The sequence below is a fragment of the Balaenoptera borealis genome (genome assembly GCF_965194805.1).
Source record: "Balaenoptera borealis genome assembly, chromosome: 1".
NCBI classification, from domain to species: domain Eukaryota; kingdom Metazoa; phylum Chordata; class Mammalia; order Artiodactyla; family Balaenopteridae; genus Balaenoptera; species Balaenoptera borealis.
In genome coordinates, this window is record NC_138860.1 from 11893237 (window position 1) to 11919391 (window position 26155).

Sequence of the window (26155 nt, forward strand, 5' to 3'; positions counted from 1 at the left end):
CACAAAGCACATTAACGATGAGAGCTTCAGAGCTGTCATGGACTCATTCATCTTTACTTTCTGTACAAATATTGTAAAACTGACTTCAGAGTAAAGCAGATATTTTTTGAGGGTCACAAAGGTTGCTTTATCATCACCCAATGAAAATAAAATTTTTAAAATGTAAGCAAAACATGAAGCAACAAACTCCATAATTATCATAGCAGAACATTGAAAATCTTGGTTTTCAGCTGTTATAATCATCTTGTTTCAGTTCTTCGTCACACAAGCCAAAACCCAGCCTGTTTTAGTCAGAGTGGCTTCTAGAAATGGACATTTATTTATTTTTCTTAAACTACTTCATTTTTTAAACATTTTATCTTGTAGAAAATCCACTACTGATTCCATTTATCCTTCTCCTTGTGTATAGGTGCATGTTTTTGACTGTCTTACAAAACCTCCTGCAAACTTAATAGTTCTCCTTATTGAAAGTCTTTCCTTCCTTTTGGAAGATTATGCTAATGCTAATTGGAATCTTCTAGAGCAGGCTTTAACATCCCTTCCTGACAAGGGAAGCCGTCCTGCAGACTGATACCAAATGGAACACCTTGGTAGATGCTGATGCAAAGAACACATACCAAATGAAGTAACTGTTCATTTTTCAACTATATCTTGTTTAGGGAATATCACTTTAATGTTTCTCCTTTAAGTAACAGCATTTTTAATGTTCTTTCATGAGTCAATACACTAATCAACACTATATAGATTCTTTTTAAAGAGCAAGATCGATTTGTTCTTAAACTATGATTTGAAATCAAACATGAAGCTCAGTAGCGTAAGGATTATTTCCATTTAAAATTTACTTTAAAATGTCTTCTAATATGCTGAAGCCTTTTTTAAGCATAAAGAAAAAATGCTTCTTTGCTATCTAAAACCATGCTTTATAAATATTTCCTGTGAAGTTTTGAATAGTAGGTCAGCTAATAAGAGCATTCAGAGACCACGTTTCTAAAACTCAGGTTCAGCACAGCTCTGTAACAACTGGTTGTAACTTAATTAGTGAAAAATTAAGTCAATTTGAACAACAAAAACTTCTTTTTTTAAAAATCTTGAAATTTGATCAACATTGACTGGAACATTTTATTTACCTAAAATGTTACGTATATTTATATCTTTAAATCTATTTTGGGAACTTCCCTGGTGGTCCAGTGGTTAAGACTCTGCGTTTCCAACGCAGAGGCATGGGTTCCCATGGTTGGGGAACTAAGATCCCACATGCTGCATAGCGTGGCCAAAAAATTAGAAAAAAGAAAAATAAAAAAAATTTTTCTTTTACTCTTAAATAGTGTATTTAACACCAATGTAAAGAAACACTGGTTCCCAAACTTTGCTTCATTTACAAGTCATGGGGATTACTAAAAATATGGGTGCCTGCATCCCATCCCTAGATCCATTGCTTTATAGCTAGCAATATAGGATGCAACCTGGATTGGGCTTTTAAAAGACCCCAGGTGATGCTAATGTGTACCAAAGCTTGAGAAGAGAACCACTGCTGTAGGGAAATATGTTTTCTTGTTGAAATTAAATGATTGATGATTGATAAGTTCAGGGAGGTTGCATCCTAGAAATTAGCATGCCTATGTTATACATGCAGTTAAATATTTTTAGCTCTGATTTCAATCCAGTAGAACTTAAAAACATCTCCACCATCACTAGTTCATAATGCCTAACAGATCACTAGCTCATAATGCCTAACATTTTTCCTATTTGCATTTAAAAATTATTTTCCACTAAAGATAATACTTGAAAATTTCCATCCTATTTCTTTTTAGTGAAAAGAACAGCTTTGTGGAGAGCAAAATATATTTTACTGTAATTAGATGGTGACCAAGTTCTTTTATAAATACAGAAATCATATCATATTGAACACAACGTTGATTGTGTAGAGTGATTTTTTAAATCCCATTGAGCACAATGTAAGAATTATTTTATTAGTGAAAAACCACTCTGTTTTCCCCCATATGTTTCCTAAATCTCCATATAATTCACTTTCTTTCATGATTAAAATGGTATTCTGAATTTTGAAAGACAAGTATTTGTATGCTCTCCAATAGAAGAAATATGTAATCATTTGGAATGGGGGAGAGGTAGTTTTTTTCCTATCAAGGCTTCACCCAGGAGTTTGAAAAGCCTGTGGTTGAAGAACACTGGAATCTGAGTCTTAACACCATCTGTGCTTTTATCAACTGTCTGAGTTGTTGAGCACACAATTTAACACTAATGGATTATCTGTAAAATGAAGAAACTTACCTAAGAGCCAAAACGGATCAGACCCTACACTAATCTGAGGAGTCCTTCAAAAATACAGAATTCTAGTTCCCTAGACACATTTAAATGTAAATTAGCAGAATTTGATATTTTTTAAAACATATCTTTTTCTATTGCCATACCACTTCACCAAGCACCATTTCTGAATTTAGAGAAATTACACTGCTACTATAATGTGAAATTCTCCCCAGGCATTTTTTTATAAAGTAAACAAATTGTAATTATGTATTTTATTTATGGGAATGTGAGGCCCTAAATATTAAAATATGAAATAAACATAGTTCGTGTTTTTGAAAGGCACTCAGGATAGTGCTTGTAAAGATAACAGAGTGAATGAATGCTGTGGTAGTACCAAAAAGAGCCATTTATGGTTACTGAACTTTTGGTCCACAGCCCCAGAGATTTCACCATCTACTATTGAGGAAGATGTGGCCTTCATTATAGTACTTTATACACACGTTTTTTTGGCCTGGGTTTGTGAAAAGAATAGGTGCTCCACAAATGTATTTGAAATAATTTTACTTTTAAATATGTTTTAAAAGAATATTTCTTTCACTTATAGACCAGATATTTCTGTTATACTCATTGGGTAGCCCTAATAACTCCATTCCTTGCATGTTTTTTACAGCTCCATTTTTGAGTCCAAATCTTTGGATTTGAGTATTATAATCTACTAGATGGCATAATATAAATTCAAAATAGTAAGACAGGTGTAGGAGACAGTGATATGTACACTATTTATATTCATTTTGTACTTTTGTAATCTCTTCAATTAAAACCCCGTAGAATCAAGTGGATAAATTGCTGCACCAGCTCAGTCAATTTTCTACCAGTGTGTAATTTGCTTTATCATCACCCAATGAAAATAAAATTTTCATAATAAGGTAATAAATAAGGTAATATCTCAGAGATTCAGTTTTTTTTTTTTTTCTGTAAGTGTGGTTGTGAGACAATAAAGAAAAATATAAAAGGGTTTAGCCATACTTTTCTCTCTTCCTCCTGCTAAAACTCAGAATTCAGCTGAAACTCTGGACATTATATATGAAACAAACATGAGCCTGTAAAAGATGTGTAAAAGATGGCAGACAGGCTGGGGAACACAGGGCATGAGCAAAACACAGCCATAAGTCCTATATTTTTGTTATTTTTTTTGTTGTTTTCTATTTTCCTTTTATTTTTCCTTTTCTATGACCTTATATGTCAAAAACCTTGATGATGTAATCTCCAGAAACATGAAAACATCAATGGGTGGGGACAAAAGAAACCCCAAGGAAAGGATATTCTCTTTAGGGAAAAGGACCAGAAAAGGGGCAACCTGGAAAGATAGAAAACTTTTAGACAATAAATGCCTTACTCCTGCCAAATGCCCCAGAAAAACCTGCAGCCCTAACCTATCCCTGCCAGCAAAGGCCAAGTTGTGAACCTAGATTTCTGTGATGAAGTTACCCATGCCCCCTCATGAGCTGGTGTCATAAAAGACCAAGTGGGGAGCCTGGACTTTCAGTCCTGCTGAGTGATAGTGTTTACCCTCACCCCCATGGTGTCAGAGGATGCCTAGGGAAGAGTCAGGACTTTACCATCAAAGGAGCAAGAAGACCAAAGCCCTGCAGTGTCAGGGGAGATTATGTGTAGAGCAGTAATGAGGCCCCCATTCCCTCATATTAAGACTTTATCAGCAGAATCATCATGGGAAACCCGAGATACACCCCTCTTCTAACAGTAATGGAAAGCCCTTATTTCCAGGGGGTTCAATGTATGACAAGATTGAAACTTGGACTTTCATCCTGACCTGGCATTAATAAAGTGATGCCCTTCTTCCCTGCTTGAGCAGTGTCAGAAGTGACCTTCTAAGACACATTTAAATAAGAGTTGGTGGTCCCTAACATAATAACCAAAAGGCTCGTGTTCAATTGAAACTACTTATAGGATGTACCAGAAAATCTTAACTTGAATGAGAAAAGACCATTAATAAATACCACCAGCAGGATGATACAGATTTATCTGACAAGGATTTTAAAGGAACCATCACAAAATGCTTCAATGAGCAGATATGAACATGCTTCAAACAAATGAAAAAAATACAAAGTCTCAGCATGAACTTAAGCCAACTGCTGAGGTAGAGGCAGCACATTTCTCACAAGACTGCCTTAATTTTTGACACCAATTACAAGTCTGAAAGTTTCCCCAAATCACCCTCACTTTTGATAAAGAAGGACTCACAGAGTCACTAAAAGCTACTATACTCTTCATTATACTTCATTACAAGAAAAGGATACATTTTAGTCAACCAGGAAATAAGTGCATAGGACAGAGTCCAAGGAATTACCAGACTTGGATCTTCTTTTGCTCTCTTCCGGCAGAGTCAGGATGTTGGTTTTTGATAATATGCATGGTGTATTGCCAGCCAGGGAAACTCATCTGAGCCTCTGTGTTTAGAGTTTTTACTTGGGGCTGCATCACATAGACACAGTTGATTAATTGATTGCCTGTGTAGTTAATCTCAGTCTCCAGGTCAACTGATACTGTGTGACCCAAAGTCCCACAGTACATTACATTGTTGATCTTTCTGGTGTGTCAGCCCCCTCCCTAAATAACTGGTAGACTATGTGACACAACCCAAGTGCCCCCAGGCAAGAAAGACACTCCTAACAGGCATGACAGAGATTACCTCACGAGACCTGAGAGCAGAGACCAGACCTCTTTTATGGCAAGGATAAATTTTTTTCTGTTGTTGTTGTTGTTATACACTCTGCAAAGAGATAAAAGTTATTAAGAGAAGACTGCCTGGGAATTTTAGAAATGAAAACCATTATAACTGAAACAAAACAATAGATAGGTTCAATAACTGAAACAAAACAATAGATAGGTTCAATAACTGAATGTAGAAGACAGAGAAAAGAGCCAATGAACTGCAAGATAGAACAATATAAATTACTGAATCTAAACAAGATAGACAAAATAGACTAAAAAAATTAAATTAAAAAAAAAAACAGAGCTCTAGGAAACTGTGGTACTCTAAAAAAAGATCTAACTTTCGTGTCATTGGAGTCCTGCCAGGAAAGAGAGAAGGAGAAGGTGAAAATTATTCAAAGACGTTATAGCTGAAAATGTCCCTAATTTGTCAAAGATATAAAGCTACAAGATCATGAAGTTGAAAAAAGTCCCCAAACAGAATGGACATAAAGAAATCCACACCGAGGACATCAGAGTCAACTTCTGAAAACTAAAGGCAAATAAAATATCTTGAAAACACTAGGAGAGAAATAACACCTTACCTAAGGGGGAATAAATTGAATGACTTCTATTGAAAACCATGGAGAACAGAGGAAGTGACACATTTTTCAAGTGTTGATAGAAAAGAAATGTTAACCAGGATTCAATATCCAGGAAAAGTATCCTTCAGAAACTAAGGAATTTCAAGACATTCTCAGATGAAGGAAAATTAAGATAATTTGTCACCAACATAGCTACCCAAAATGATAGCTAAAGAAATTTATCTAAACAAAAAGGAAATAATAAAAGAAGTAATTGGAACATCTAGGAAAAAGAAAGAACAACAGAATAACATTAAAAATATAAGTAAATACAATAGACTTTCCTTTTCCTCTTGAGTTTTCTAAAGTATGTTTGATAGCCAAAAAAATTATAATACTGTCTGATGTGGTTCTCCATGTATGTAGAGAAAATACATAAGAGAATTATATTGTAAAAGGAGAAGAGTAAAAGGACTTAAAGGGGAGGTAATGTTTCTACACTCCATTCAAACTGGCGAGATCTCCACGCTAATACACTGTAATAAGTTATATGTGTAAAATGTAATACCTAATACAGGTATTTAAAATCAGCCTTTACAAAGAGATACTTCCAATTACTATAGCTAAATCAAAATAAAATTCTAAGAAATGTCCAAGTGATGCACAGTAAGACAGAAAAAAAAAAAAAAAAAGTAAAAACAGGGAACAAAAAAGAAAATAAAAAATAAAATGGCAGGGTCAAGCCTTCACATGTCATCAATAATTTCGTGAAATGTAAATTGTTCAATTCATTTGTATTAGACAAACTCTGTAAATAACTATAATGTCCCTCATTAGGTGACTGGTTAAATAAACTGCAGTGCATTCACACCATGGAATTCTACTCACCATTAACAGGGAATGAGCAATCATATTGGTACACATGATAACTTGGCTAGATCTCAAGGGCATTATGCTGAATGAAAAAAAAAGTTTCAATAGATCACGTATCTTCTAATTCCATTTGCATAACATTTTCAAAATGACAAAATTATAATAAAAAATTGGTTAGTGTCTGTCAGGGTTAGGGATGGTCAGAGGAAGAGAAATCAGTTGACTATAAAGGGGCAGAAGCAGGGATATCTTTGCAGTAAGAGAATAGTTCTGTATCCTGATTGTGGTGGTAATTAATATAGCTACTCTTAAAGGAAAATAGCATAGAACTCTACACCTGCATTATTCCATATCTGTGTCCTGGTTTTGATACTGTGCCATCCTGATGTAAAATGTAATCAGCAGGAGACACTGAATAAAAGGTGTCTCTCTGTACAAATTTGTAGCTCCCTATGGATTTTTATTATTTTAAAATAAAAACTTAAAGAAAGGGGGTTTAGTGTTAAACGACAGTGTGTTAAAATTTTTCTCGTATTTAAATAATATAGGTAATATATTGACTTCTAAAGTCATCGAAAAATCAGTTAGAGCTAGACTCTTTTTTGCTATTTTTGAGTAGCTAATTATTAGTGATTTATTAAGTAATTTCATCACTAACTCACTTAAACCTCACAAATCCTCTCAGGTGGCTACTTATTTCTTGTGAGAATATATACCTTCGCTGGATTTCTTACCTGTCCTGCAACAATTCTTAGACTCCTGAAGACATGTTCACCTACCATAACGGTTAGATCTGTTTCCCTAATGCAGAAGCTGATTACTCTGATTTCAAAGGATAATAAAACTTCTTTTATCATTTCAAGAGAGCCAAATAGTCACAACCCATGCTAACTTCCTTGCTTAAGCCCCAAAGGGCTAGGAAGACAGAAGCGACTGTCTCCCAGGGTCTGTACTTTTCAAGGAGGGATGAAGATCCAGAATTTGGAGACACTCTAGGCTGTGAGACAGTGATGTAAAATTTGAAACACAGGAGGTTAGCTGGTTCCTGAAGCTATTTCATTCACATACCAAAGAGCTGAAGTTCAGATTCAAGCTCATTTGTTTCCAAGGAGACCTTTAGATAGGGAAGGGGACAGCTGTCTCCTTTCTCTTTCTAAGTGGAACCAGTTCATTTTTCTTGGCCCCTGATCTATGAGGGTATTGGACTACTTGTGGGGAAAAAAACTGCATTACCTTTCATCATGTCACCCCGAAGTAAAGACTGGGGCAAGAGGAGCAGACACATTATTATGTGTTGTAAAGTATTTCATAAGGTACCTATCTCTGAACGGGAACACCTAGTGTTCAGGATAAAATTAATGACAATAAATATTGCAAACCCATTACTCCACTTTATAGAACAGATGTATCACAGAGAAGGTAAATAACCTTCCCCAAGGTCATAGGATTTCTGGAAGACAGGGTGGGAACTAAAGCCTAGATAGCCTAGATTTAGAGTCTATTCATTGAGCTCCCATCCTGTAATAGAGAAGGCAGAAATTTAATTTAACGAGATTACAAACTAATATTAGATAAGGTATCCTGAGTCTTTTTCAAGCAGATCTATTTTTCTAGAAAGATGATTCACTTTATATGCAAAGTAAGTTTTATCTTGTTTTCACTGAAAAATTCCTTGGGGAATTTTTAATTAGATGGATGAAAATTTAGCATTCTTTTTAGTAATTTGAAAGGAAATATAGTATTAATAATTACCTCATTTTGTCAAGGACAGGACCCAGGTTGAAGAATGTAGACGAAAAGAAATGGCAAAATCTGGGTTGCCAGAGCTGTTCAGAGACCTGGGAATATCACATTTAAGATTACAAAAAGTCTCAGGGAGTTCTCAATATAATTATGTTTTCCTTATTATTTTGCGAGGGTGTTAATTGCCTCCTAGTAATTAACTTCCCATGTGACTGTCAAGAAATGTAATCAATAGTAAGAGCAGAGGGGCCAGGCTGTCATGGTTCCTGTGACCAGTATCTTCTTCTCACCTCTGGCAAGGTGTTTCTGTTTTAATAAAATGAACAGGTGCAAATGTATAAGGTTACTTCAGAAAGCCACCAGCTAAATCAGTGCCTCTCATAGTTCTGAAATTAAAATATAGCCAAGCAGAACTTTGAAATATAATTGCCTCATTTTCAAACTTAAATACATTATGAGCCCCCTGCTAGTGCTGCACCTGTCAAATCTGCTTATTAAAGTGGCAAAGGGAAGAGTTTGCTGAGACATTTTAAATATTATGCTGACATTGTAATAAAAGAAAGGAGAAAGGTAAGTATGATCTTATTCTACTGATGTCTGCTCCATTTAGTAGGTACTGTTATCCCCGCAAAGCTGGTAACCACATTTTATTCATAGAAATACTTCACATAATTTTGTACAAAGTAAAACCTACTGAATTTAAATATATTACTTCCCTTAGAGTGCTTAAATTTCTCTTGACTTTTTTATTACTCAGATATTGTTTTATAGGTTAACTCACCCAATTTGTTTAATATTCCTTTTATAGCAAGTCTGTTTTCTTTCATCTCTACAGCGGTTGCCAATACATTTATAGATACTTATGTAAGTAATGGGTGGGAGCTGTGAGAGAGATGAAATTCAATCTCTATCACAGTGCTGGCAAAGCAATCATGGATGTTCTGAGATGTGATTAATCTTCATCAGTAAGCAAGGAAGATACAGAACCAGTGTTCAGATTTTTGGCATCAATATTTTTACCTAGTCCCTTAGATATTTTCTCTGCTCTTTCCTACATGCCATAAATTATCACAAAGTATTGGATTTTTGATTGACAAAAATGAGTACTTGCAAAGTGGGATATTAACTTATACAAAAGGCAATTACACTGAATAAATATCTTTACAACCCAGAGGGTTATAACACTAACAATAATAACAACATACATATCAGAAAGAAAATACATACTGAATGTGGGAAAGGTCACAAATTTAAATATACTAAAAATGGGGAGACATAATATGTGTCAAAGTACTATGTACAAGCAGTCACACATGATACCCCATTATTCTACATGATTTAGGAATTACAGGTCCATAGTACCATATGCAAAACCTTTGGGGAATATGTGCTACAGAATTTATAATACTTCACATTTTAGAATGATAATATGATACAAATACTACATATTACACAACACTCCAAATTGTCTGGAAGTATGTAGTAGCCTCCTATTGCTTCAGGAAAGATTTGTTTCCAAGAGAAAGTAGATAAGATCGGGCTTGGTTGTCAAATTAATTGTAAATTCTTCTTTGGTTTTTAGAGCTTCTTGAATTTTAGTATTGTAAATACAGGTGTATGGAATTTATTAACAAAACATTGTTTTTTCTGATTTTGCAATTATTAGGTAACTTTTAATTTTTGCATAAGCATTATGCATTAAAGAGTTATAGGATTTTTTTTCAAAAAAATAGTTTCACATTGAGTCCCAAAATAATGACAAAGACACACAGATTATGTTATCTCTGGATTTGTTGTCACTGTATAACCTTGTCTTCCCTGACTACCATGGTAGTTGCATGTTAGTAGGGAGATACTTCCATGAGAAACAAACAAAAACAAAGCAGATATTGGCCAACTGACCAATCAATAAGTAGCAAGAAAAGATGTCTACCCATGTTATGCTTTGGTAATGCTGTTGTCTGCAGTTACTTGCAAGGGAAGCCACTTGCCTCATTCAATTATAGCTCTAGTGAAAGAGGTTAAAGAGCAAAGCCTTCATGGTATGTGTCGATAGCTAATAGCTGTGTTTGGCTGTATGATAAAGAAGCAAATGAGCTCTCTTTGGGACATGAAAGGGACAAACTGTCTTTGGGACATGAAAGGGAAAAAGTCCGAACATTTCAGGCATTCAGACTTAAAAGAACTAACTGCTTCTTGACTCCAAGCACTACGAAGTTAAGAAAGAGAAAGCCTAAGGGATGCATGTTCAGTAAAAGATCAGAATAAGGGTGTGGCCCCCCTTTAGAATCTTTACAGCTTCCAGGTCGTCAGTCCCCTGTAAATCTGAGAGAGACAGAAGGGCAAAAATGTAATGACATGTAGCAGATCTAAGAACTATCTCTGGAAAAGAACTGTGGATGCAGTTACTGGTAAAGGGGAATCGTGAAAGGAAGAACCTCCCAGACAGTAAAGCCAGGCCTAATCAAGAAACCCTCTCCTCCTCTAGGGTAAAGCGCCCTTACAGTGTCTGCCTTGGTGGGTTCCAGGATGGCTGCTCGCAGTAACCTCTTTGTGTCTCCTGTTCACATTTTTTACAAATAGTAGTGTTTATTGTAGTTATTTTTCCCACCATTTATATTAGGTATGGGAGGCAAATATCTCATCTCTTTAATTTGTTGTCCTGTAAACAAATGGGAGCGATATCTGAACTTGATTTACAAACTAGTCCACACCTCTCAGATAACCTGGGCTTTGCGCTTGATACAGTGATGGAATATTTGTGTTATCTTCCCTGGGGGAGAGTAGAGTATGTTCTACATATGGGAAGAAGAACAGAGAAGGATGTTTGATGATTAGGAGGGCAGATTGAAGAGAGAGGAGTACTCACCAGATATTCTACTTGCTCCCTTTTTTTTTCTAGTCCTCTTGCAGTTACATAGTGCCATATGACAAATTCTGACAAATAAAGAATAAGTGCAAGTAAAAGGTGTCATTTATGGGCTAAGGCAGTAAAAAAGAAAAACAAAAACAAAAACACACATCACTTTCTCTCTCCTTACTGGGAAGATCAGGAAGGCTTTATGTTCCAGGGTGTGCAATTCCAGGTGGAGCCTCTGTGAGCCTGGGACCCAGCAGAGCCCATCACTGCTCCATGGTGCATGTGATGTTAGCAAGAAATACATTGTTGTTGTTTTAAGCATCTGGGATTTGGGAGCGGTTTGTTGTAGCAGCAAAATGTGGCCTTTCCTGAGAATTACAAGACATGTAAGAGATGATAGATAGATGATTGATAGATCAATAGATAGATAGATGATAGATAGACAGATATTGATGATAAATAAATACAGAGATAAGTTTCTGTTTATATGTTTAGTGACCTGTAAAGGTAAAAATTTATAGTAATCTTTTTTATGTTTCCTTAATATCCAGTAGAGAAAAGAAACCCGTAATTTGTTTGTAATATGTAAAGAATTGTTCCTAAACCTTTCTTGAACAATTACACTGAGTGCATTTGTTCATACAGAGAAGCAACAACATTTCTGGCTAAGGTCTAAGGTTTCCATTATTTCCAATACAAAGAATTATTCCTTGAAATTGGGAGTCTAGTTTTTTTAGGATGAGTTAAGTAATGTGTTGTGAACAACTAAAATCCAATGCAACATAAAAATAAGTGTACTTTCATTTTAGTTCTTTGTGTTTTGCCCCAGCATTTGAAAGACTGCAAGATATTTTGAAGTCATATATCTTTGATAAATCACTACCATAATGCTTGCACAATAGTGAAGCATCATTTTATTGAACATTTATTTGGGAGCTTGAAATATTGGTTCTATTATAGATCAATCCCTCTGATAACAAGTTCACTAGCTTTGCAATTTGCTTTTTCAATTTAATATTGCCAGTGGTGTTAGACCTGCTATTATTTTTATTGCTTAGATTACCATTGAAAATATTGTTGTGAGAAAGAAGTAATATTGCCATGATTTTATTATTAGACCACTTGTACATAATGCCAAGCGCCTACAAAAGCATCAGGCTCTCAGGCCATTTGGTATCATTTATATCTTTTATGACTGTCACTCAGAGTTCTCCACTAAGAATAGTAATGGTGGTTTTCAGAGCTCTGGTCATAGCAGCTCACCACTGCAGCAGACCAAATAAATATGATGCTTCGATTTTGAAATCTGGCAGCACATTTCAGGAAAAAATCAAATGATAACTGTTTTCATTTTGTTTCTCTGCTCCGTGAAATTCCAAGATAATCTATGATGAAAAAGGGCAATATTATTGAAAGCATACAGCAGCTGTTAACTTTAAACTAACATATGATTTTTATCTTTGATTATTATGTTTAGATGATTTGAAAAATGAAACACTGTATGTTAAATTCTTGGGGAATAAATATCACAGATTCCCTTTTATTCAAATAAGAAACATACCATCTTCTGTTGATAAGCACATAAAAGGTGATATTGCCTCTTACTGTGAAATTTATCCTGTTTATTATTATTTCTATTATGGTATTAATGTTTGTTATTACCTATAAAACTGTATAGCTATCTTATATCTTAACTACATGATATATATATTTGCTACCTAATATGTAAACTCTGAATATTGCAGTTTATATTATATTATTCTTTAGAACAGAGGTTCTCAATGTATCCTCAGGGGAAACCTGGTGGTCCCTGAGATACTTTTAGAAGGTCCATGAGATCATGCCCCTTGTTATAATATTTTGAGATGTCATTGCTTTTTTTCCAATTTCATTCTCTCTTGAGTGTACAGTGGAGGTGTCTAGAAATTACAGGGTGTGTGATATGGCAGTAAATCTAGTGCCGAAGCAGGTATAAGAATCAGGTGTTTTCTCGTAAGCTAGACATTAAAGAGGTTTGCAAAAATGTAAAACAATGCCAATCTCTCCCAAATTATTATTTTTTGTTTTAGAAAATATAGTTAGTTTTATTAAAATATGTTGTTTATATGTAAAAGGTTAATTATTGTTATTTTACATGAAAAAGTAAATAGATTTTTGGGGGGTTGCACTCCACAACTTGTGGGATCTTTGTTCCCTGACCAGGGATTGAACCCGGGCCCTTGACAGTGAAAGCATGGAGTCCTAACCACTGGACTGCCAGGGAATTCCCTAGATATTTAATTTAACATGGTAAATACCTGTAACATACACCACAGAAACAAAAGCTCTTTGGAGTCTTCAATAATTTCTAAGAATGTAAGGGGCTCTCAAGATAAGACATCAAGGAACTATTGCTTTAAAGATTTGCATTCCCCGCTCTTTCTTTTTCATCCTCAGTTAAAACAATCTGCATATTACAGAAGTGAGGTAGTAGTGCCAGGACTGCTTCAAGGGCTTAAGAAGACCAAAGTGTCTCCCTTGCCGTTGGCTTTTCCCCCATGGTTACAATATGGCTGCTCCAGCTTCCAATCGGCAGTTCACTCAGAAGGATGCAGGAAAGGCTGAGAAAAAAGAGGGCAGTACCTAAATCTGAAAAGCAAAACTTTATCCACACAGAAGTTCCCCCTTGCCCCGCAAAACACACAGATGCAGATGGTTGCTTTTGTCACCTTGGCCAGAACGTTGTCATATATCCACCAGAGGCTGCAAGGAGTTTTATATTTGGACCCATCACGGTCAGCACTAAAATCAATGTTCTGTAAGAGGACAGGGGCTGTAGTAGGAAATCAGCCACAGCTGCCTCACCTGCTTTCTTCCTCTGAGCTTAGGAAAATAAAGCCACAAAAAGTATTATGGGAATAAAGGGGCTTGAAATGGGAAATAGTGTTTACATGAGGGAGGAACTTAGAAAGTGAAGGGACGAAAGGGGTAGACAGGGAGTTAGAGAAACATCCATAAACCACTTAATCTCAAAGCCATGGAATGGATGGAAAAGGCAGAGTCTGTGGACAGGTCCAGGAGGCTGCGAGCATCTGGCCACTGTGAAGTGGGAGCCCAGGGAGAGGTATTTGGAAGTTGCTACTTCTGGGCAAGTTGCCACTTCTGTGGAACCTGGTCTAGCTGTAGAAGCCACCATGTCACTGAATTTTGGAAAGAACTGTGTGTGACTATCACATGTTCATCATCATAAACTTCTGAGAATAATGGCTTCCATTTCATGTCCACCTTCCACACCTCACAAGTTTCTCTCATTGACAGACTCTAACACAGAATTGTCCAAGTACGGGGCTTTAGGGGAAGAGTTCTCAGCCTTGGATTGGTGATGATGGTGCCAAGTTCATGATAAACAACTGAGCACGACTGCCAGCAGTGTGTAAAGTGTAAACGCCACAGTCTGAGATGTTTTCATTTGGAATAAATAGACTAAGCGTGAACAATTGGAAGCATCACGTATTGTCTTTATTCAAAAAGCCAAGTTCCTGGCAGATTTGAGTAATATGAAAAATCTATTGGAGGAACACAACACACAGTGTATTTGGTTAATTGAATTCAGAGAAAAAAGCTTTCAACAAGAAATACGAGGAATCAGTTTCAATCATGGCATGGTAAAAATAGAGATTATAACATCTCTTAATTCTACATTAAAGCTAATAAGTAAATATTTGAGGATGGAATTAAGGATATATATCTATATACACACATATATAGGTTTATATAGGTTAGGCATTTATTTGCTACCACTGGTACTGATGCTGTTTTACTGAATATTTTATCATATTTTTTTCTTCTAGTATATACTTCAATTGTATGTAGGACTTGTAAAAAAGGAAGGAAAAAAAACAGATTTCAGTTGAATATCATGGAGCCAATAACCGCCTGGTTTCCCATCCTGCCTAGCTGTGTGTAGAGACACGCCCTGTGGCTGGTGGAGAGGCCTTCTTTCTCTTGATACACTCTTGCTGTCCTTTCTGTGCAGGATCTGGGGTGCTTTTTTCTCAGAGGTTTCACTATTTGAAAGGTGTGTCTACTCTTTGTTAAAGTTCGGTTTTCCAAAGTTCTAAGATAATTTATTAAGATTCCATCAAGCGAGAAGTGACTAAGATAATTTTTCTATAGTGTATTGAGAGTCCTAACTATACTTGGAACTATACCTAGAATAAACTATATCAGAATAACTTAAGATAAAAACCTTAATGCTTGTACTTAATTATAAATTTGCCAATTTGAACATTATAAAAAAATGGAGATTTTATTTATATAGTTTTAAAAATCGTCCTGTTCGGAAATAGTTTCTAATAGTTAAATAACATGTGAATTAGTATTATTTTAATACTGATTATATATTTTCATGTATGTTTATGACATCTAAGATGGTCACATAGTATAAAAGACAGATATGGGCTAAAGGTCTTAGTTTAAGTATTAATTCAACTTTTCTGTAGACCTGTGTTCATAGGGAAATCACTAAACTTCGTTGGCCTCCATTTTTCATTATTGATGAAAAATAAAAACTGTGCAAAAATTGACAATTTGTGTATAAGGGGCAGGGGGTGGTGCCTGGCATGCTTTTTCTGTTTCAAGAGAAAGGATATATCCTTTAAGTATTACTTCCTATTTAGAGAGTATGAAGTAAATTCTCTTCTCACCAGCATCACCCTGGCTCTGGATTCTCTGATGGTGGGTACAAGGTTTCAGATGGATTTGATCTCATGGCAGATATTGCTTCTGTGTTCAGCAGTTTTTCTCTAGGCATTACTTACAAAGCTTCCCACCTAACAATATTTACTCAGCATCTCTAAGTCACAGGTATGGTTTTAATACAGTGGACGTAACAGCAATAACTACTATGTAGAATTAAGAAAATTAAGTGCCTAGAAGAGTGCTTGATACTTAAAAGATACCAGATGTAAAAATCCTTATGCAATCATGAGTACGTACTTACAGTTTTGTTTATAACCAATGATCACATGTCATTGCAGGATATTTTGATGATTTATCAATACTCTGAAATTCACATACACTGTAACTTTACCACCTGAACCCCATTTGTCAGTTTCTCATCCATAAAACTAAGACATTTATCTATACCTTTATATCATAATGTTGCCTTCAACCTGAAATCCTTTTTCCATAGTAATATTAAGACTTAGAACTGTACTACATGTCTTATTTCAACTTTATTTTCCCACATGAGTCACTCATGGCTTCATATTTTATATGACTAAACTCAAACTCTACTTTTCCAAATGAATTATTCTATACATGTTTATAGTTAGCTGCAACTGTTTCTTTCTGGATCTTGTCAGTTGGTTAAGCCATTTAAGAAACATTCTTAATTCATACTGTGTGTAATGTGCTGTCTTAGGCTTTTGTAAAGGGAGAATACAAAGAAAAATAAAACATTGTCCTGCCCCTCAGAAAAAATATAAACTGGTCTCTCCTTTTATATTTCTTTGAGTCCATTGTTTTTCTCATTTTTCTCTCATAGTTGACTCTGTGTAATGATCTCTTAATTCAAAATTGTTTCACATCAAGTCTCAATAAAACCTGCTGATCCTATTGCAGGGTTATTATGAGATTGGATGTGATAATATTTGTGAAAAGTCTACCAAAGAAAAGCAGTCTTTAAATATAGGGAATAATAATTTTATTTTTCTGTCAACTCCCAAAAGAGTTTATGTTTATTAAGGCAGGAGCCATACTTTTCTCAGACTTCTTTTGTTCTGGGCTCTAATTAATAACTGTGTCACTTTGAACAATTGGCTGAACCTTGCTAAGGCACACGTCCTCCTTGGTGAAATGCCGAAATAATAGTACCCATCTCCTAGGACTGCTGGAAGGATTAAATGAGATAATTCGCTTAAAGTGCTCAGCTCAGCACACATAGAATCACGGAATAAATTATAAAAAGAAAAATAATAGCTAGCATTTATTTATCACTAATTGTGTAAAAGGTATTCTATTACATTTTCATAATTACCTAATTTAATCTGCTAAACCTATGAAGAAAGTACCATTATCATAGCTACAAAAATGATTATTAATGTAGTTTTAGTACTTAACTAGTATAGTGATTGGCACACATTAGACACTCAATAAATATTTGTTACACTCTTGTTGAACTCCAGATTCTAATTACATTTGAAGCCCCCATTAGCTGTATCAGTCAGCATTCTTGAGAGAATAGAATCTGACTGCAGCAGAAAAGGAATTTATGTTCAGACATCGGATTGGATTACTCACAGAATCAGCAGGAGAACTGGAGAGCCTGGCTCCGAGGCTGTGCCAGGAACGATTCCTAAATCACATAGCAAGAGTGATTGCTTGAGGATATAAGGAGCAACAGAATCTGCAACTGGCATCTCTGACATCCCAAGACAGATCACTGAAGTCACTGTTGTAAGTAATGCTACCAGATAATTCCTTTGCCGCTGCTTCCAAGATCTGTACATCTTTGTTATTAAGGGGAGCTGGAGGAGCAAGTTACTTGTTCTTTGCTTTGGACAAGATATCCAAATGTGCTCAGGACCACTGGACTCTCAGAAATTTCACTCAGGCATCAGATGCTTGAGTTTTCATAAAATGTATTTGCAGACCTTGCACACAGCTAAAGTATGGGCCAGCAGCCAGGATACCTGCCACTTGTGTGTTTCACATCTTTTCAGTATGATGTCATTAACAATATATGTCCCGTGACAGGATGAGACAGTGTGCATTCCTGTGAAGTAAGTTGTCGCACATAGGCTGCGAAATGATTTGATCCTTGAATACAGTAGGAATGTTTCACTCTCGCAGCTGGCATAGGAAAGAACATTGCTTCTAGTGTTCCCTGTTTACAATGACAGAGAAAAGAGTTTGTACCAGAGAAGAAACTTTATCCCTAGTGTGAGGAGTCCTGCCACCAGTAAGCGACCACATCTGGAATGGCAGTTTTAATTAGAGTTATTCTATGATTGAGCTATCATCAACATGTGAGTTAATTAGAGATGGAATATGATTATTATTCTCAAAATTTTCAGTGTTGAACCAATCTCTAATTCCTGCAACGGTGTCAAGCATAAAAAACAAGCAACATCTCTTTGAATTTAGTCTTTTCATAGGAGAGGGAACCTTTATTTTATCTTTTCTTTATAGATTTTACTTAATAGGCTAGGGAGCCGATGCTCTATTCTAGTTCTTTATTCAGAGACTGGGAAAATAAACACGGCATGGGTTAGGGTCCCACTGGACCTGATTTGAGGAGAATTCAAGGAAAACCCAATTTGTTATCTTATTTCTATAAGGCCACTCTCCGATTCATGGAATATTGTGGCATTTAGGAGCCCAAGGAATTAATTCACAATGCAAAGGAATTATTTGCTCTACTTAAGCTGTGGTGCAGGAGTTCTGAGTCCTTGAAATTATTCAGGACCAGGGACAGCATTCTTCTCGCTCGTGAAAACGCAAGTCAGGCCTTTGTTGCAGACTTAACTTTTTTTTCTATTATACAAATTAAATAGGACCTCACAGAACTGGTTCCACATTTAAATCCCAAGGGACCATGACCTGATTAACAAAACTAAAATTCCTACAGGTTAGACCTTTTCTGAGTAATACATGGGACCTATTATAGTACCCATGTCCACTGTGCCTCTGATTGTTAATAGCTGCTTCTAGGCTTCAGTCACAGAGGGGTAATTGTATCCTAATTAAAACCAGAGAGCCCATCTGATTTCACACAGATTTTCACAGTAACTGGTGTTCCCATCCTACAGAATACAATGTTCATCAGAGATGCTGGCAGGTATTCTTTTTACCAATGCACTTAATGTTCTTTCTCCAATAAAAATCAGCAAGTTCTTGATAACCATTGGAAAATTAGAATATTTTCAATAAACTCCCCTGGGACATGATGGGTGATGAAAGTGGGACATGATGAACATTGGCTTCCTAATGAAGGTCATTCCTTCGATTAAGATCATTACAATGACTGAAAGCAAGACAGGGTTAGTCCATCAGGCAGGGCAGAAGGTGCTATTTCGTGGGGACAAGGAAAGTAAGCATTAATGCTTTGGATTATTCTGAGTTCATCCCAGTCCTCCCGCATATCTACCTTCCAGTTCCCAGGTTCCCATCTCTTCCCAGTGTTCTTTCTAACTTTAACAGATCTGGCAGGAATTTAAATTCAATCTTGGGATAAAAGTTTGTTTTGAAGCCCTACAGCTGCAAGAGATAAAAGATCCCTTTAGCACAGTCCTTGAAAGTCTCCAGTACTCACCAGTACTCATTCTGTGCTTTGAGGAAAAAAAAAAAAGTATAGGATTTTGAGCTCTTTAAGCAAGCTATCTCTATTTGTAGTAACCAAGTCACTCTCAGTCTTTTAATTTTTTATGTTCCTCATTCAGTTCTATGTAGGCACATCATGCCAAATGCTATTTCTACAACAAGCTCTTCATTCTAGGTGAGGACAGGTGGTACTTCTGTTGTCAAAATTCCACCTTTAATACTGTATGGATTTTAAAAGCCTTTTTTCCCCAACTAATCCAGAAAACCAAGCACATACTCTCCTTATTGTCCATGGAGACTCTTCCAAACCACTTCTTATACCAGTACCTCTATCACCCAGATTTTTTGCTGCAAGTAAGAAAAACAGGCTCTAGCTGACCCAACCTGATAAGGAATCTATTAAAGGATATTGAATAGCATATAGAATCATCAAGAAAGCTAGAGAAGCATACTCTTGTGCTACATAGTTGTGACCAAGTGAAAAATCTTGCAGAAGACTTATTTAGTGAGGTCACCATTGCTAAATGCAATGAACAGTGCATCGCTGTCGGGCTGCACCCCACAGGCCTGAAAGGCTTGTACTTGCCCAGCTTCAAGACTGAAGAAAGAGCCCAGAGTCAGTGACAGAGACATCAATGGTTTAATGGATGGGGGAGCTTACACGTCTGAAGCAAGGTCCTGGAGCGATACCCCAACCGCACCGTGTGCGGCAGACACCAGGACAGGATAGAGTGGCCGTCTTCGCTCCCATAGACAGGGGGAGGTTACCAGTTATAAGGGAATTGACATCAAGTTGGCTTATTGGTTGCCAAGGAAACCAGCAGAGGGGCATCCCCCCTTGATAAGCATAGTGGAGAGTTCTGATCTAAAGCTAGAACAATCACTAGCTGAAGCCTGGGGCAAGTACTTAGGAAGGTCAGATATGTGAGTGGGGTGTAGGTGAAGCAGGCACTGGTCAAGCAGGGGATGGACAGAGAGCAAGGGAATAGCCATCTTGAGTGGCCTGACCATTCAATAGCACTACCATTACTGCTGCAACTACTATCTCCTTAGAGAATTGCTCTAGGCATCCTCTTTGTTATCACATCAACAGCTTAAGATCCAAACTCTGCGTGGGTACACCTGGTTTCTGTAGCTTAGATGATGCATCCACTCTGTATAGCTGCAAGGGCACTGGGAAACTGAAGACCTGGGTCTTGCCTGTTCTATAGTTAGAATTAGTTTATAGTTAGAGAGATAAACTATAACTATAGAAATAACATAGTTATAATTATAGAGATAAAGCTCTGTTTGGGTAAGTTCTCAAACATTTGAAGAGGGGTTCATAAACAGGGCAATCCAATGAAGGACAGATTCATTGTCTTGCTGTATTGAAGTATTTTAATATAAAAATATGATGTATCTTTCAGAGAAAAAGAAAATGGTCAGGGAAAGCACAACTTATTTCTAGGCAGCTACTAAGGAATTAGGTTCGATTTCTGATTTATGCCCGCTTGAACCCCTTTGTAGCCTCAGAAAATTGGCCAGTTCACAAGCTATTGAACAGTCTTGCCGTTTACTTTATGCAGCATTATATTATTTTGTCAATTTCAATGTAAACTCTATACCCCTGGCTTATAGAATGGTTTGAATAGACTTGCATTGATATGTGACCACTCAAAGTCGTCTCAGTGATTTACTGTAGAAGTTGACAAAATTCTAAACTGGTACAAGTGATTCAAATAGTCCCTGAGAAATGTTTGGAGGAAAAAAAATACTTTGTAAAAGTTATCAACCAGTTCTAGTCAGGATTATGGAATGGGTCAAAATTTGCCTATTCATTGTACTCCGTCAAAGGTCAGATTGTCGTTTCAGCCATTGGTAACTTCTGCCATTCAGGACACCCATTGCCTAAATTTTCTCTGTCTTGACTTTTTTTCCCCATCAGCACTTCTTCCTACGCACTTTCACATTTGTTTCTCAATTTTGTGTCTTACCTACTTAAGGCTTGCATTTCTGGAGCGTCAAGGTTCACAATTTATTTGCTAGGCAAATCTTTGTCCTTGAAAATCAGAGGAAGATAGAAGAATCCATACTATCTTCTAGGAAACTATGATTCTCAAGAAACAAGAAATAGCTTTATTAGAAGGGGTTCTGGTTGAGCAATAACTTTGAGGTCTGGTGGTAGATAGTTTGATATTTATTTGTCAGCATTGGAGGTAGTACTCCGTATAGGTATAAACTTACTGAAAGTTAAACAAACTGATAAACAAAAATCCATCCATAGAAACAGACTATATTTGCCATGTGTTCATGTATAGATAAGGCCTCGGTACTGCATTCAGTATAAGGAGATAATGTTTGCTTTATTAACTTACTGATTACAGAAAATTTGTGTTACTAGAATATATTATTAACATGTATTATTTTAAAAAATCCTGTGTTTACAAACATAAGCAGGAGAGAGGAGTTTGAAGACACTAGACCAATAGTATCACAAAATGAGGAACGATTATCCTTCCTGCTTAAAAACAAATGTTTGCATGGATTCTTCTTATATATCTGACACATTTTTTTTTTTTTGCCTATTACATCCTTTCATTTAAAGATTGCTCTGTGTCCATATTCTACACATACTTTGCTATATACTGTACAGTATTTTGTTATTGTAGTAAGACTATTGCTATGGTTTCATAATACTTGAAATTATTATCCATATTGCATTGTCATTTCTACTGAAAAGATACTTTGAGTGTACCACTATGTTAATTGATACAGGGAAAAAAACATGGAATGTGAGCCAGTACGCTTTTAATTTTATATTAGCAAGTCACTAAATAATAGCATTTTATGTAAATGTATGAAACGTAAGATATAAACATAGTGTACTGACAATTTAATAGTATTTTTTGGCTATGTTTTTTACTGATTCACAATATTTATTTAAATTTTAGTAAAATAACACATGCATATGAAATAACAAATACCATAAAAGCACAAGTTTCCTCCCTGAGTCCTCCCTACCCATAGTCCTAGTTTCTAATGGAAACAGCTTCTGTTTTGGATATTTTGGTGGATTTACAACTCAAGAAATTGTCTCTAAATAATACAAAAGTATCTGATTACTTTTCTACACTTTTGAGGAAGTAAATTATGTGCTCCCAAAGCTCTAGGAAATTTAGAATGCTTTAGAATACCTTTGAAAATATATTCCAAAGCAGTTCTGATCAGAGGTTCTGAATATGTGAAAATGCGTAATCAATACATTGGTCAATGCTTTTCATGCTCACCGATAAAGGCAGAAACACAAATCAGGATCTATGTATTATGGCTAGTTCTTTTACACCCTGAAAATGTTCCGTTCTCCACTCTTACCTGTTTAATTCAACTGTGAAGCATGAGAATAAAGTGCATAAATATATAAATACATAAGATCAATATACAAATGCAGTAGCATTAATAAAATATTTTTGCCGACATTGAAGTCATGAAACTAAAAATCATCGGCATTCTACATGCATAACAGCTCCAGTAAAATTTACATGAAGGATTATTGGGGGGATTGAGTTAATATTTAAAGCACTTAAAATTGAGTTCCTACCAAAGTAAGAACTTGTGTTAACAGAGAGAGAGAGCGAATTAGTTTCAAAATTAGCTAATTAGATATCAAATGTTAACTAGAGTTTGCATTAGAGGAGAGGGGAAAAAAAACAACAAACCTTGCTCAGCTATTTTAGAAAAAACCTCATTTTTAATGGAGGAGTAGTTGTGATCTAGAGAATTAACATGGTGCCTGGCTAGTCTTCTATAATTTATTGGAAAGACGTCACCTACCCTAATTCTCTTCACCTCCACAGAATTCATTAATATCATACAACTACCTTCGTATTATTTTTTGCTTCATGTGAATTAGTTTTGCGAAGACGAACGACTGTAAATTCCTTCCAGCATACAGGATGTTTATTACCACTAGTATTATTGTTGTTGTTGTTTTGTTTCTCTATAGTCCTCAAAACTATGCTGAGCAAAAGTACTCAGTTCATACATACTTAGCAAACAGGGATTTCCAGATTAATCTCTCTCTAGTAATTCAGATATTGAATGTATTTCTCCTGGGCTATTTTTATATGACATTAATTTGTTTTCTTTTATAAATTTATCCCCGCAAAAAGTGTGGCTAGTCATTGTTTACTTGCCATTTGAAAAGCAACAGCACTTTATCTCCTGCATGGGTTTGGAAATTATTATAGGGTAAAATGTTATCTGGTGTCCCCTAATCATTATCTTTTCTCTTTGTAGTTATGTAAATCTCTAGATTTATATAATAATTCTAACATATCATTCAAATTTCATTTTCATATTCTATAAGTAAGAACTTTACTAATTGCCAAAAATAAAAGATATCCACAGGAATATTTCTGGAGATTCTATTGACTTCTAAGTAGAATGAATTTTAGATAAGATGTTATTTTAACATTTAAAAATATTTAATGTTATTTGTCATTTTTTAAAAATAAGATGAAAGGTTTATTCATATTCTCACTCATAGACTGAAACATCTGTATGTTTTGTACACAACAGGTGTCCAATAAATGTTTTGGGTGACTGTCAGTGGTGACTCTTAATGACTTCATAATGAAGTAATTATTCAAATGTCATGTTAAAACTGTTTCTTAGAAATTACATAGTGCCAGTTTTCAGCAGACATACACTATTACATACACTTTGGTAAAATTAAATAAATTAACATATTCTTTAACGTGAATGAAATTTACTGATTTAGAAACTTTCATAATGCTACTATAACAAACAATGAAAATAACTAAAATATGCATACCCATGAAACAATAAAGGCTTATCAAAAGTGTTCAAGTAAAAGATGACAATGAAATGAATGATTAGTTTTCACAGTAGTGGCATCTGCTCTGTGAATAATCCAAGGAATGCTTTCCAGTTTCCATGCACGAACTCCTTTATTCAAAGGAGAGAGTTTCTCAAAAGAGACATATGGGACCAAACAAAATGTAGGGTACTGTGAAATTGGAATTTTAAAATGCATCTCTTATTTATACCCTGCTTACTTAAAAAAATGATTTGAAGCACATCAAATGGATATATCCTCAAAAATCTTTTGCCATAAATTTTGCAATAAAATGTCCTATTTTTTCCTTTTGTTTTATTTTTCCTTGTTCTTCTGGTAAAGTCTATACCTTTAATGTCCAAAAGATGCCAGAACTTTGTATTTATTTCCTCTAGAAAAAATATCAACCCCAAAATTCATGAATATAATTTTCTGTTGTTTAAAAGTTGCATTTTCCATCACTGATAAAATAGTTTGGATTTGATTATTGAAATAGTCCTGATTTATAAAAATATAAATTAGTTGCTTAAAATATGTATATGTATCAATGTGGTTTATCTTTTCCCATGTAAATGGCATATTTTTTAAAATGTGGATTATAATTTGGAGGTTTTGAAACACTGCAATTGAGCCAGTCTCTGCTAATAAGGAATCGGTATTAACATACCTTGTCCAAGTTCAGTTAAACACTAACGCCTGTAACTGGCTATTTGAAAACAGCTGTTTTTGAATTAGATATTTAAAACTAACAGTCATTTAAAACAACTGTAACATCATAGAATTTTAAAATAAAATGAGATTATTATTATCCAAAACTTTCTATCTCATTTACAAAGGAGGAAATTAAGGCACAGAGAGACTGAGGTTTAATGCATGCCATATGACATTTTTATGGGTAGAATAGTGACTAAAATGTGGTTTGTCTCACTTACTAAATAATACATCTTCAGCCACTGAAAACATTTTCCAAATCTTGTCCTGTGCTGGAGTATATATGCAGAGGAAACCCAGCCACTCCAACATGGAACTGGGGGCAGTGTGATATGCTAAACACAATAAATCCTTTAAAGAAATACTAAAATAAATTAAAAGTTTATGTTTTGAGTCCATGATCATAATATTTAAGAAGAAAAGGAGAGATGGGGAGAAGGCTCTACTCTCTTTGTTTCTGTTTTTTTAAATATTTTTGTGGTAAAATGTATATAGCATAAAATTTGCCATTTTAAATGTACAATTCAATGACATTAATTACACTCACAATGCTGTGCAACCATCACCACTATCTTTTTTCCAAAAAGTTTTTATCACCCCAAACAGAAATTCTATAGCTAGTATGCAAAAACTTCCCATCTGCTGTTCCCCCATCCCCTGGTAAAGTCTAATCTATTTTCTGTCTCAATGAACTTGAACATTCTAAATATTTTATATAAGTGGAATCATACAATACTTGTCCTTTTTCTCAGGCTTATTTCACTTTTAGCATGATATTTTGAAGGTTCATCCATGCTGTAGCATGCATCAGAACTTCATTCATTTTTATGGCTCAGTAATATTCTATTTTATGTATATACCACACTTGGTAAGGCCATTCATCTATTGATGAATAGTTGGGTTGTTTCTATCTTTTGGCTCTTCTGTGTTGAGATAATTAATAGACCTTTTAGATGATTATTTTATTGTAGTGTCAACTTTTGTTCCTACTGTTAGTTACTTAGACATTTGAAAAGAAGATAATTTAGACATGATAATTATTGACACACACAAAAAGCCAATACTGGAGCTTTAAATTCTTTTTTATTTTTTTCTCTTAAGTATACAGTTAGGTTTTAAACTGTTGTTTTAACAAATTGAAATGTGGTCAGTTACTAAGGGAACAACCAGAGTACATAGTTGAATATTATATTTTACACTATAAAAGTTTCCTCTTTTTCCTTAAACAATATAATCATTTAGTAATGATTATATATATATATA

General features: G+C 35.2%; 1 protein-coding gene across 5 annotated transcripts in view; it reads left to right on the plus strand.

The window, feature by feature from the left end:
• The window catches only part of BRINP3 (BMP/retinoic acid inducible neural specific 3), a 683233-nt gene that overhangs the window by 575951 nt on the left and 81127 nt on the right, over positions 1-26155 (plus strand). The gene's annotated exons all lie outside the window — the stretch shown is intronic.